Consider the following 14717-nt stretch of genomic DNA (forward strand, 5'->3'; position numbering starts at 1 on the left):
GGACCCCGTCCCGGGCACCCTGCCATGCAGCAGGACCAAGGACAGAGCCCGGGGTGGGGAGGCCGCCCTCCCCGGGCCCTCAGGGGCCCTAGCCACTGCTCCTGAACCCAGCCAAGCAAGGGGAGGCTCCCCGGGAACAACGGAACCCATTCCTAGGCCCTTGGCAGTGCGGTAGGCTGGGAGACAGGGACCAGGGCCGGAGCACCCGACCCGGGGCCCGCCCGGGCCCCTGGACCGAGCCGGGGCTCCCAAGCCCGGAGGTGCATGGGACGCCTCCCCGGTCCCTCCGGACCCCGTCCCGGGCACCCTGCCACGCAGCAGGACCAAGGACAGAGCCCGGGGTGGGGAGGCCGCCCTCCCCGGGCCCTCAGGGGCCCTAGCCACTGCTCCTGAACCCAGCCAAGCAAGGGGAGGCTCCCCGGGAACAACGGAACCCATTCCTAGGCCCTTGGCAGTGCGGTAGGCTGGGAGACAGGGACCAGGGCCGGAGCACCCGACCCGGGGCCCGCCCGGGCCCCTGGACCCAGCCGGGGCTCCCAAGCCCGGAGGCGCATGGGACGCCTCCCCGGACCCATGGAGCCCGTCCTGGGCATTGAGCCATGCCGTTGGCCTGGAGATGGGTGCCCCGGACGCCCGGGGGAGGTCTGTCTGGGACACATGGAGCCCGTCCTGGGCATTGAACCATGCCGTTGGCCTGGAGAAGGGAGCCCCGGACGCCCGGGGGAGGACTGCCCGGTACCCGTGGAGCCCTTCCCGGGTACTTTGCAACGCCGTTGGCCTCCTGGAGATGGGTGCCCCGAACGCCCGGGGGGTGGGCTGCCCGGGACCCGTGGAGCCCGTCCTGGGCACTCTGACCTGCTGTTGGCCCGGGGGAGGGACCCCAGACGACCGGGACCCGTGGAGCCCGTCCTTGGCACTCTGACAAGCCGTTGGCCCGGGGAAGGGAGCCCCAGACGACCGGGACCTGTGGAGCCCGTCCTCGGCACTCCTGTATGCCGTTGGCCCGGGGAAGGGAGCCCCGGACGTCCGGGACCCGTGGAGCCCGTCCTGGGCACTCCTGTATGCCGTTGGCCCGGGGAAGGGAGCCCCGGACGTCCGGGACCCGTGGAGCCCGTCCTGGGCACTCTGAAATGCTTTGGCCCGGGGAAGGGAGCCCCGGACACCCGGGGGGGAGGACTGCCCGGGACCCGTGGAACTCGTCCTGGGCACTCTGACATGCCGCTGGCCCGGGGAAGGGTGCCCCGGACGCCCGGGGCCCGTGGAGCCCGTCCTGGGCACTCTGACAAGCCGTTGGCCCGGGGAAGGGAGACCTGGACGCCCGGAACCCGTGGAGCCCGTCCTGGGCACTCTGAAATGCTTTGGCCCGGGGAAGGGAGCCCCGGACGCCCGGGGGAGGACTGCCCGGGACCCGTGGAACTGGTCCTGGGCACTCTGACATGCCGCTGGCCCGGGGAAGGGTGCCCCGGATGACCGGGGCCCGTGGAGCCCGTCCTGGGCACTCTGCCATGCCGTCAGCCTGGATGGAGCCCCGGACGCCCGGGGGGGCGAAGGCCCGGGACGCATGGAGCCTGTCCCGGGCACTCTGCCATGCCGTCGGCCTGGATGGAGCACCGGACGCCCGGGGGACGACTGCCCAAGAGCCATGGAGCCCGTCCTGGGCAATTTGACATGCAGTTGGCCTGGAGGAAGGAAGCTCCGGGTGGCCTAGGGAGGTGTTGCCCAGGCATATCCCATCTGGTCCCCATGGCAGAGAACCACCAACCCTGGAGGGGTGTCCGGGCATACCCTGCCCCATAGTAATCCGGAGGCAAATTACCCCCCTTTCTTGCAATCTGTGCACGCGAGGTGACAGAGGGGACCCAAGGCGTGAAAGAACCCGACCTCATGGAGCCCTCGCTGGGATCCGGGAGGCGAATGGCACCTCATTAAGACTTCCAGGGAAGTTCGGCCATCTGGTCCCCCCCATAGGAAAGCGTTGCGGGCGACCAGATGCCCGAGGGGATCCGGGCGACCAGATGGCCGAGGGAATCCGGGCGACCAGATGGCTGGGCATGGAGGTGAAGCCGCCTGGACTCTTCCCCACCCCGTCCCCGTCCCGGGACGAATGCCCGGGACGCATGGAGCCCGTCCTGGCCACTTGACGTCCCGTCCTGGGCATTGAACCATGCCGTCGGCCTGGAGAAGGGAGCCCCCGGACGCCCGGGGGAGGACTGCCCGGTACCCGTGGAGCCCTTCCCGGGTACTTTGCAACGCCGTTGGCCTCCTGGAGATGGGTGCCCCGGATGCCCGGGGGTGGGCTGCCCGGGACCCATGGAGCCCGTCCTGGGCACTTTTACATGCCGTCGGCCTTGAGGTGGGTGCCCTGGACGCCCGGGGGAGGCCTGCCCGGGACCCGTGGAGCCCCTCCCGGGTACTTTGCCAATGCCGTTGGCCTCATGGAGATGGGTGCCCCGGACGCCCGGGGGGAGGACTGCCCGGTACCCGTGGAGTCCTTTCCGGGTACTTTGCAACGCCGTTGGCCTCCTGGAGATATGTGCCCCGAACGCCCGGGGGGAGGGCTGTCCGGGGCCCATGGGGCCCGTCCTGGGCACTGTGACATGCCGTCGGCCTGGAGGTGGGAGCCCCGGACGAGCGGGGGAAGGCTGCCCGGGACCCGTGGAGCCCTTCCCGGGTACTTTGCCATCCCGTTGGCCTCCTGGAGATGGGTGCCCCGGACGCCCGGGGGAGGTCTGTCCGGGGCCCATGGAGCCCGTCCTGGGCAGTGTGACATGCCGTCGGCCTAAAGGTGGGAGCCCCGGACGCCCGGGGGAAGGCTGCCCGGGACCCGTGGAGCCCTTCCCGGGTACTTTGCCATCCCGTTGGCCTCATGGAGATGGGTGCCCCGGACGCCCAGGGGAGGTCTGTCCGGGACACGTGGAGCCCGTCCTGGGCATTGAGCCATGCCGTTGGCCCAGAGAATGGAGCCCCCAGACGCCCGGGAGAGGTGTTGCCCAGGCATATCTCATCTGGTCCCCCGGGCAGAGAACCACCAGCCCTGGAGAGGTGTCCGGGCGTACCCTGCCCCTAGTAATCCGGAGGGAAATTACCCCCCTTTCTTGCAATCCGTGCACGCGAGGTGACAGAGGGGACCCAAGGCGTAAAAGAACCCGACCTCATGGAGCCCTAGCTGGGATCCAGGAGCCGAATGGCACCTCATCGGGACTTCCAGGGAAGCCCGGCCATCTGGTCGCCCCATTGGAAAGCATCGCGGGCGACCAGAGGGCCGGGATCGAAAGGACTCCCAGCTCCCCATCCATCCCAAGCCTTCGCGGTAGGGTTCCTGACTGCCTGCCCACGCAAGGCAGGGCTCTTGGACCCCGGCTGGGCCTCAGGCGCAGGTTGGACCACCGGAGCTCTAGGGCCCGGACGACCTGGGGGAGGAATGCCCGGGACCCGTGGAGCCCGTCCTGGGTACTTTGACATGCCGTCGGCCTGGAGGTGGGTGCCCCGGACGCCCCGGGGGAAGCTGCCCGGGACCCATGGAGCCCGTCCTGGGTACTTTGACATTCCGTCGGCCTGGAGGTGGGAGCCCCGGACGCCCGGGGGGAGGTCTGCCCGGGACCCATGGAGCCCGTCCTGGGTACTTTGCCAATGCCGTTGGCCTCATGGAGATGGGTGCCCCGGACGCCCGGGGGACGAATGCCCGGGACGCATGGAGCCCGTCCTGGGCACTTTTCCATGCCTTCGGCCTGGAGCCCCCAGACACCCAGGGGAGGACCACCGTGAAAACCATGGAGCCCGACCCGGGCACTCTGCCATACCGTCAGCCTAGATGGAGCCCCGGACGCCCAGGGGACGAATGCCCGGGACGCATGGAGCCCGTCCTGGGCACTTTTCAATGCCGTCAGCCTGGATGGAGCCCCGGACGCCCGGGGGACGACTGCCCAGGAGCCATGGAGCCCGTCCTGGGCAATTTGACATGCAGTTGGCCTGGAGGAAGGAAGCCCCGGGTGGCCTAGGGAGGTGTTGCCCAGGCATAGCCCATCTGGTCCCCATGGCAGAGAACCACCAGCCTCGGAGGGGTGTCCGGGCGTACCCTTCTCCCTAGTAATCCGGAGGAAAATTACCCCCTTTTCTTGTAATCTGTGCACGCGAGGTGACAGAGGGGACCCAAGGCGCGAATGTACCCAACCTCCTGGAGCCCTCGCTGGGATCCGGGCGGCGAATGGCACCTCATCGGGACTTCCAGGGAAGTTCGGCCATCTGGTCGCCCCATAGGAAAGCGTTGCGGGCGACCAGATGCCCGAGGGGATCCGGGCGACCAGATGGCCGAGGGAATCTGGGCGATCAGATGGCTGGACACGGAAGTGAAGCCGCCTGGACTCTCCCGACCCTGTCCCCGTCCCCGTGCCCGTGCCCGGGATGCATGGAGCCCGTCCTGGGCACTTTTCCATGCCTTCGGCCTGGAGCCCCCAGACACCCAGGGGAGGACCACCGTGAAAGCCATGGAGCCCGACCCGGGCACTCTGCCATACCGTCAGCCTAGATGGAGCCCCGGACGCCCAGGGGACGAATGCCCGGGACGCATGGAGCCCGTCCTGGGCACTTTTCAATGCCGTCAGCCTGGATGGAGCCCCGGACGCCCGGGGGACGACTGCCCAGGAGCCATGGAGCCCGTCCTGGGCAATTTGACATGCAGTTGGCCTGGAGGAAGGAAGCCCCGGGTGGCCTAGGGAGGTGTTGCCCAGGCATAGCCCATCTGGTCCCCATGGCAGAGAACCACCAGCCTCGGAGGGGTGTCCGGGCGTACCCTTCTCCCTAGTAATCCGGAGGAAAATTACCCCCTTTTCTTGTAATCTGTGCACGCGAGGTGACAGAGGGGACCCAAGGCGCGAATGTACCCAACCTCCTGGAGCCCTCGCTGGGATCCGGGCGGCGAATGGCACCTCATCGGGACTTCCAGGGAAGTTCGGCCATCTGGTCGCCCCATAGGAAAGCGTTGCGGGCGACCAGATGCCCGAGGGGATCCGGGCGACCAGATGGCCGAGGGAATCTGGGCGATCAGATGGCTGGACACGGAAGTGAAGCCGCCTGGACTCTCCCGACCCTGTCCCCGTCCCCGTGCCCGTGCCCGGGATGCATGGAGCCCGTCCTGGGCACTTTTCCATGCCTTCGGCCTGGAGCCCCCAGACACCCAGGGGAGGACCACCGTGAAAGCCATGGAGCCCGACCCGGGCACTCTGCCATACCGTCAGCCTAGATGGAGCCCCGGACGCCCAGGGGACGAATGCCCGGGACGCATGGAGCCCGTCCTGGGCACTTTTCAATGCCGTCAGCCTGGATGGAGCCCCGGACGCCCGGGGGACGACTGCCCAGGAGCCATGGAGCCCGTCCTGGGCAATTTGACATGCAGTTGGCCTGGAGGAAGGAAGCCCCGGGTGGCCTAGGGAGGTGTTGCCCAGGCATAGCCCATCTGGTCCCCATGGCAGAGAACCACCAGCCTCGGAGGGGTGTCCGGGCGTACCCTTCTCCCTAGTAATCCGGAGGAAAATTACCCCCTTTTCTTGTAATCTGTGCACGCGAGGTGACAGAGGGGACCCAAGGCGCGAATGTACCCAACCTCCTGGAGCCCTCGCTGGGATCCGGGCGGCGAATGGCACCTCATCGGGACTTCCAGGGAAGTTCGGCCATCTGGTCGCCCCATAGGAAAGCGTTGCGGGCGACCAGATGCCCGAGGGGATCCGGGCGACCAGATGGCCGAGGGAATCTGGGCGATCAGATGGCTGGACACGGAAGTGAAGCCGCCTGGACTCTCCCGACCCTGTCCCCGTCCCCGTGCCCGGGATGCATGGAGCCCGTCCTGGGCACTTTTCCATGCCTTCGGCCTGGAGCCCCCAGACACCCAGGGGAGGACCACCGTGAAAGCCATGGAGCCCGACCCGGGCACTCTGCCATGCCGTCGGCCTGGATGGAGCCCCGGACGCCCGGGGGACAAATGCCCGGGACGCATGGAGCCCGTCCTGGGCACTTTTCCATGCCTTCGGCATGGAGCGCCCCGACACCCTGGGGAGGACCACCCTGGAAACCATGGAGCCCGACCCGGGCACTCTGCCATGCCGTCGGCCTGGATGGAGCCCCGGACGCCCGGGGGACAAATGCCCGGGACGCATGGAGCCCGTCCTGGGTACTTTTCCATGCCGTCGGCCAGGAGCCCCCTGACACCCAGGGGAGGACCACCGTGAAAACCATGGAGCCCGACCCGGGCACTCTGCCATACCGTCAGCCTGGATGTAGCCCCGGACGCCCGGGGGACGAATGCCCGGGACGCATGGAGCCCGTCCCGGGCACTCTGCCATGCCGTCCCGACAAATTCGTACGGACTCCTAACCTTCCGACACGGATCGGAATCGAGCCCTTTCTGACCCAGCAGATTTCAGGTTGATTTGCTATATACTTTACGTACGATTTTATGGGGGCCGATTCCGATCCGGTACGTAAAAGCAAATACGACCGACATGTCGGACAACCACGTACACCCAGGGGATAGGACTGCCCGGGTCACATGGACCCCGTCCTGGGCACTCTGATCTGCCGCCGGCGCCGGGGATCGAACCGTGATCACCAGATGGGGATATCCCAAAAATCTGGCATGGATACGGCCCGCCAGGACAGGTTTGGGCACCCCTGCTCTATACAAACTCTAAAACTGACATGTTGAGATCAGGTGGTCCACGCAACCGGGCTTTATGGAACTTTTTGGTTCAGTGGAGACAATAACCGGGGTTTTTTTTTTTCCCGGTCCAATGATTATGCCTTAGAAACTCCAAGAACTAGGCCCCCCCCAATTGGTTCCAAGGCTAGTTCAACTGGCGTAACACCAAGTTTGGAGTCACCACCCCTCTTCTCTTCAGGCCATCTCCTGCCGATTGTAACCAATCGCGTTTTCAGGTGCAGCAGGAGTCTTGCACTTTGAGTTAAAACGCGCCTGGCAGTTGGAGGCTGAATAAGAGGAGGACCAGGCAAATGAGGATTTAAAAAAAAAAGAAAAAAAAGGAGAAATGTTTTCTTTTCTCCTCATTATTCCTCTTTCCATGTGCGCTGCATTCTGCAGCTCACATAGAAAGAGGAAAACATCTCTTGGGATAGGTTTGTTAAGAAAGGTGCCCCATCCTGTACAGAAACAACCCTACCTATGTTGGTGCTAGGCAGTAATTTGTGCGTCAACGCAAGGGGAAAAGATAAGAATGCACTGTATTTCATAAATATGGTGCATTCCTGCCCTTTTACATTGGCATAGGGCAGCACCGCAAGAAGACTTGCGGTGCTACCCTATGTCAATTCCTCATGAACAAGGCCCTTTGGTTTTAGCTACACCTTTCACTACACCGCCACGCTCACTGACCTTTGGTTTGCTAAACACTGTTTAATATTTCCCCACCGTAAAAACTATTTGCTGTGGGATTTGGGGGCTTTATGGTTGTCGATTATGAGGAGTACTAGGTTCTAGAACTTTTTGTCAGAAGGGGGTCCTTACGCCTACAAAGGTTTGACAAGGGGGTCTCGGAATCAAAAAGTTTGAAGACCTCTGGTCTAGCCTGAATGTAGCAGTGTAAAAACGGTAATTCAACCTGTTAAAATAAACCATTTTGACATGTCAAAACCTCTGATTTAAATATAAGTAAGCCACTTCTATGTAGACCTTGTCGCCCCAAAGGCATGGAACATGGTATTTAAAAGTAGGGCATGTATTAATGAGGACTTTTCCTCCCACTTCCCTATCTTTATGCGGTACACGTCAGAGTTGCCCCATCTCCTCTCTGCTTTGCCTTAGTGAAAGAGCATTTGGCAAAGTGGAGCAGAAGATAGCAGAGGGTAAAATCTTTTAACAGGAAGAACTTGGTTGGTGTATCCCACCCATACTCCATCATGGTCAGTGTCAAAATGGGCCAAGGCACTTTATGGTTCTTTGCGCTCTTTTTACTTAAAACTTTACAAATTCATAACTTCAGTTCTCCTTATTGCATTTTTGCTACTTTGGTGTTATATTTACTTTTACTCTATTTTTCTAATTCGATTTGGGATTGCTATTGTGTTACATTTCAACTTCCACTGTTTTGGTACTGAATAAATACTTTGCACATTGCTCTAAGTAAACCTTGTCTGCTTTGTGCACAGCTACCAGAGGGTTGAGCATAGTTAATTTAATGACTTTGAGGGTTCATCCTGACAAGGGCTGCGACTATTCTTTGAGGTGGGTAGTCATCCATCCAAAACAATAATCCAATTTCTTACACATTGCTTCAAAACACCACTATCAGAGATTCTGAATTAGCAGAGTCTACATTTTTGCCCTAAACTACAATCACCTTCTTAAGACCAACAATCCTCCGCACATTCATTATCTCCTACCTCGTCTAATATAGATACACTCGGTTGCTACTTGGAAGAAGCCCATACTGTTAAATAAAAAAGGTACCTTTTTTTAATAGAAGTATGACCGGCAAATTGGCACATCACAACCCCATTTGTTTAAATCTTTTGTATTAAAATGTTTTCAGATTTCTAAAACATACGATCAGAACAGTGCTCATGCAGCAAAAAGGAAGAAAAAGAAAAGTGACTGCCAACAGCATAATGAGCAGTACTAAATAGCAAAAGGAGAAACAGGCGAGTAGTTCACAGCAATCACATAAAGTCTATACTCCTAGACAGGGCGGATCAGTGCTGACGAGTCTCACCAGCGGGTGGCATGCAAACGGACCAAATATAGTGCAGTTCGAACTCAACTGGGGACATAGGGAATAACAAAATGAGGACAACATAAGCCAAGGAAGGGAAACTAGAGTCGCTTAAGACCTGCAGTCGCATCTAGTGTAACCGGGGGAGCCAGAGCTGCCAGGCTCCAGAGGCGATGGAGTTCTGAAACAGGAGAGCTAAATCAATCTGGAGGGCAGCACTACTCTACGCCCCTGTCAGTGAGTGATGGATCCTGAATGCCGGCCCCAGAAAAAGCATTAGAGTCCCACACGTTAGTGACCACCTCCTGAAGCTTGAAAACCATTGTGTCCCACTGAGGCGCTAAGGGAAATTTACAGATGCCGAGTAGGTCCTCCCTACGTAGTGCCGCACCCTGTGCTTTAGCCCAGTTAAGCAGGGATCGGCACCAGGCAAGTGGGTGAGGCGATGGAGGGGATTTCCAACGCATAGTGATCAATCGCTTGCCCACTATTAGACCCAGGTCTAGGGCACATCACAACCGCAATGAAACAGAAGGAAACAAATCTGGCATGAGAACTCCCCCTAACCCCTCCAAGAAGAAACTTCTGCAAGGAAGGAATAGATAGCCGAACTACAAACCAAAGCTTGCATGAAAGAACAGGACAAAGAACCCAGACATCGCACCAGTCTAATTGTTAATCTTTCCTCCCACATATTTAGCCAACCAGAAAAGGCAGCACTTAATAAGGACCTTTCTTTAGCCTCACTGCATGTGGGACCTGGTGCACATCAAGACTGACCTATCTGAATTTATCCTTTCCTATCATAGGAGTTTGAAAGACTGGGCACTTGCTGCTTTATTCTTTGGATGTATTTTACCACAAAAGAGGGGACCAAGGACCAATGTTTTATTAGGTCCAGCATATGGGCCCAACATGTGACACAATACAAAAAGGGTATGCCGTTCCTATTCAGTGATGCAGGTGACAGAAGATCCACGGAGCACAACTGTGCTCACTCAGGGTAGGAGAAGAGATTCCTCCTTTCGGAAAAAGACCCTCGCACACCCGAACAGCTAGGCGTCTTGCATTATCATTGAGTCTCCTCCTTATCAGGTTGGGGCTGCAATACCCGATCGGCACCCATGATGGGGCCCTTTTGGCGGAGATCTTTTTTCCTTAAGCCGCTGGGTGCCGTGCGTGTGAGGGCCCTAGTGAGTGTAGTTGTAAAGATGTAGAAAAAGTGATAAAATGATAAGGCACGCACTCCTGCTCTAAGGTTACAGGGCTGGGCGCTAGAGAATCAGGTCAACATGGTTCTTGCCTAGGGTCAAGTAGACGGCATTTCTTCAGGACCTAAGTGAGATCTATCTACACTTTTTGGTGGTGCTACTAATACAGTGAAAAATCAGTGACCACGCATACAGCATCCTAAAAAGTGGTACCTGTAGCTCTATATCATACCTGCGAAAGGAGAGATTAGTCCGCATTAATATAACATTATCCAACAATGTATAGTGCAACAATCATAGCGCAACACTGCAAAAAGTGTGCAAATGCATGCTTCACACTCAAGTGTCTGTGATCATGCGCAAGATGTAGAAATCTAAAAAATGTAAGGCAACTACAGTGTTGGACTAGGCCCTTTTTGCAGGGTCATCCCTGAAATTTTTGCCTTCCTCCTGTATTTTGTCTGACCTGTTTTTGTTGGTTTCATGACCCAGGGCACTTTACCACTGCTGATCAGTGCTAAAGTGCATATGCTCCCCCTATTGTAAATTGATGTATGGATTAGTGACTCCATAATTGGCTGATTTGGTTTACTGGTCAGACCCTAGTACAGTGCATTGAGTGTGCCCAGGGCTTGTAAACCAAATACGGCTGATGGGTTTGCAGCACTGGTTGTACCACCCACAGAAGCAGCCTGTAAAAGTGTGTCTCAGGTCTTCCATTGCAGAGCCTGTGTGCAGTCTGGTACTGCCGTGCTGACTGGGCAAGTGCACCCACTTGCCAGTCCCTAAACCTTCCCTTTTCTTCATATCAGACGTCCCTATGGTAGGCCCAAGGGCAGGGTGCATTGTAAGTATAAGGTAGGACAAGCCCTGATGTGTGTGGCACGTCCTAATAGTGAATTACAGCCATTTTTGTTTTTCACTATTGCAAGTCTACCTGCTCCCCATAGGCCAGATTGGTCAGTTTGATTATTACATCTTACAATTAGGGCTCCCGGTTTTATGGTATTTATATTTTGGCATTTACGTCTGTATTTATCCATATTTATTTTTGGGTATTTCATCTGTATTTATCCACATTTATTTTTGCCACGAGCAAAAGTTGACGCTACAGCTAGTATTTTTCCACATTTATTTAAATTGAAAATGCACACATGCACGCGGTTGTGTTTGGCCAACACAATACATTCATCTGAAAAATTTGCCATTTGCAGAATGTCCCAAAAGCGCTTAAAAGTGGTATGACAAGCCATTTGTCTCAGAGCCTTGCAGTTTCTGTCATCAGTAGAGTGCCACATCGTCTCCCCCACTGAACACCATACTGCCCCACTGAGAGAAACTCACACTGCCTTCAGCTACAACCAAATTGGGCCCGCTATAAACACCTGGAAGCAACTCAATGCAAATTATGCACTAGACTAGAGTAATATGCTGTCTGAAAACATACATGACAACATTTCAGAAGAGCAAAGTGGGAGACATTTTTTTTTTAAATCGGGAGAATGGGGCCTTGAATCGGGTTACTGTCATGTATGAGCTTTGGAAGTGTGCTGCTGCAGGATCGGACATTTGAAACGCAAATGCACTTTTTTCCTACCTTTCAGAAGCATGGGGCGTAATGGCAGGCAGAGAGAAGGTGATGCAAGTGTTGTGCACTGGCCTAGCAGGTTGCTGGCAGTGCATACACTACCCCGCCCCTCCCTTCCCCCTGTGTGGCAGCCCAGGCTGAAACAGCTTCCCGGGCACACACACAGCCGGCCCGAGTACTACACAGGTCTTTAAAAGACCATTCGCTAGTTAATGAGGCTTTGTTGGTTTTTCACCCCTTCTAGAGCCCCTGCATCGCCACTCTAACTATTGCTGGAAGAATTAGCACGTTACACAGTACCAAGCCCTGTCAGCTGAAATCCCTGAGGAATCGAGTTTTTGCTTGCAGGAATCGGGAGGCAGGAGACTAGCCTTGAAATTGGTAGTCTCCCGCCTGAATCGGAAGGTTGGCATGTCTGCCTGAAAAAAAAGTAACAACGGACTGTAAAAAAGCAAACACTCATAGGGGATACACCTTAAAGCTTTTACACTCATTATTCAGAAATAAATGAGTGTATTTGCTTGTAAAGTTAACGAGATGAAAAGAAAAGTAGCACTTCACTGGCAAACTCTGAAAGGTGGCGCAAATGTGTTTGGGTGTAAATAAAACTTAATCTGGCCACTTTGCGACTACTCTGTCTTGTTTTGTTTAGGGATGTATTTATTGTTTGCATCTTAAAACCTTTTTTCTCTCCTCCTGAGGCTGCATTTTGGAGTGGAAAAATGTCAGACAAAGACATTTGCAGCAAACGCGTTTCTCCTTTTTCTGGATCCATTTCACAGAGAAACAAATGACAAAAAGGAGAGAAAAGAACAAACACGGTTTTCTACAAGTGAGGAGGAGTGCAACAGAATGAGAGGAAAGAAGAGGAAGAAAGGGGGGGCAGCAGAGGTGGACACTGTCCTTGTTATGTCTGTGAAAAAAGGAAGAGCCTGCAACGGTAATGGGCAATGCAGTCCAGCCACAAACTCTGCAAACACGTCAGTGGCATAGCAAGGCTTTGAGTTTGTGGCCAGATTGTTCTTGCTGCCACACATACACAGTGCACTGCTCTGCAGTCCGGCCACAAACTCGGCAACACTCCACTGACGTAGCTAGGCTTTGGCGCCCCACGGGGTGCTGGCATTCGATTCCTGTTTTTGCCGTCCCCAAAACTGCATACACTACTGACTCCAGCCCCACCCCCCTCCCCTCTTTCCTGAGGGCACTTACTTTTGTTTACAAATGGCTGGTGCAGAGCTCACTCGAGGGACGTAGCGGAGCACCAGAAATGGCTGGGGCATCAACAAAAACATTTCATGTTACTGTAGGCAGGCACAGCTCTAGAATCAGGAAGAAGGCGTGACGAGGCAACTCTCTGCTGGAGCATGGCAGTAGTATTTTCCCGTTTTTACATATAAATACAGACAAAGGAAAACTTGTTTTCTGTCTGTATTGATATGTAAAAATCCATTTAAACAGAAAACCTGGAGCCCTACTTATAATCCTAACTGACTCAGGGGACTAGGTAGAAATTCGAGTTTAGTATGCCTGAATTCAGAATGATAAAATACATATTTTTGTGGAGTTGGTTTTAACATTCTGTGTTTGAACATACCACTTTTAGAAAGTAGGTATTTTCTTGTCTAACTATCCAAGCCTGCCTCTGCTAGGTTGTGTATTCCTTGTCTGGAGTTTGAGTGACAGGGGCTGGGGGATACCAAGAGACAGGGTGAGTCAGCCCAGTGATGAATAGAGAGATCTGCATCTAGATGGGAGGGAGGAGTTGCGCCTGGGACCTGAATAGGACTTTGCCTTCCCTCCTCATTTCAGGCTCCACCTCCTCTGGTGCGTCTGATGTCTCTACCCTGCACTGTGAAAGGAAAGAAGGAATCATGTCAATAGAGTGCTCCAGGTCTGACCAGGACTGGTTTGGACTAGGCAAAGGCCTCTCTGCCTCGAGAGAACAAAGAGAAAAGTAGTTTAAATATTGGGACCCAAACCCAGGAACTATAGATCACTTTGGGAAACAAGAAGAAACCTTTGCTGAGGAGTGGAACCAGGGAGACTGAGGAGAGACATTTCCTAAGCTGAAGTGCTGCTTGGGGGATTAATCTGCAGTGGTTGCCTGACTGCCAAAGAAAGGAGAAAGGAACTTTGTGTGCCTTATTCAACTTGTGAAGGATCTCCAAGGGCTTGAGAGAAGAGCTTGCCTCATGCTGAAGTCTCAGGGACAACAGACTTTAACCACTAGCTCCCCAAGAGTTCTGTGGAAGTGCCTGCAGCTGTTTTGGGCCTTCTGAGGGACTGCGTGTCGCAAGCAGCTGGAAGCGCAACTATCGAAGAAGAAGCGTGTCGCCGTCGCAGCCGCTGCTGTTGCATCACTGAACAAGGGTGTCGCTGCTGTAGCTGTCGCATTGCACCGCATCACAAGAAACGTCTTGCAACATCGAAGAAGTGTGTCGCAGCCACTGCTGTCGCATCACAGAGCAAGGGTGTCGCCGCTGTAGTGTAGCTGTCGCATTGCACCGCATCACAAGAAGTGCCTTGCATCCACGGAGAAGCTTGCCGCCGTCGCAGCCGCTGTCGTCGCATCACTGAACAAGGGTGTCGCCTCTGCAACTGTCGCATCGAGCAGAAGCGCCTCGCATCGTCGGAGAAGAGTGTCGTCGCCAAAGCCGCTGTCGTCGTCTCACTGAACAAGGGTGTCGCCTCTGCAGCTGTCAATTCGAGTCAAGACATCTCGCAACATCGGAGGAGCGTGCCACATCAAGAAGAAGACGCCATCTTTGTTTCTTTGCACCGGATCTTCAACGCATCACCGTCTTTGCGTGTAAGGAACTACTGCATCACCATCCCTGCAACACTTTTGTTGTAGAAGCGTTACGCATCTTAAGGTACATTGACTCAAAGTGTTGCATTTTAAGATCTAAAGAGAACTAAGCTAATTCTACCATTTTAAGTACAGTATTGTGGATTTTTGTTGTTTGTGGTCTTGTGTTAAATCTATATAAAAAATACTTATTTTTAATATACAACTTGTGTGATGTTCATCTGTAGTGTTGTCACTTGATCACTGTATGTGTTCACAAATGCTTTACACACTGCCTCTGAGATAAACCTGTCTGCTCGGGCCGAGCTACCAAGGGGGTGAGCAGGGGTTATTTTAGGAGTGTATCCCCTTACCCTGACTAGAGGCAAGGGTCCCTATTTGTCACAAGT

Source organism: Lissotriton helveticus, chromosome 1_1 (assembly GCF_964261635.1).
Source record: "Lissotriton helveticus chromosome 1_1, aLisHel1.1, whole genome shotgun sequence".
NCBI classification, from domain to species: domain Eukaryota; kingdom Metazoa; phylum Chordata; class Amphibia; order Caudata; family Salamandridae; genus Lissotriton; species Lissotriton helveticus.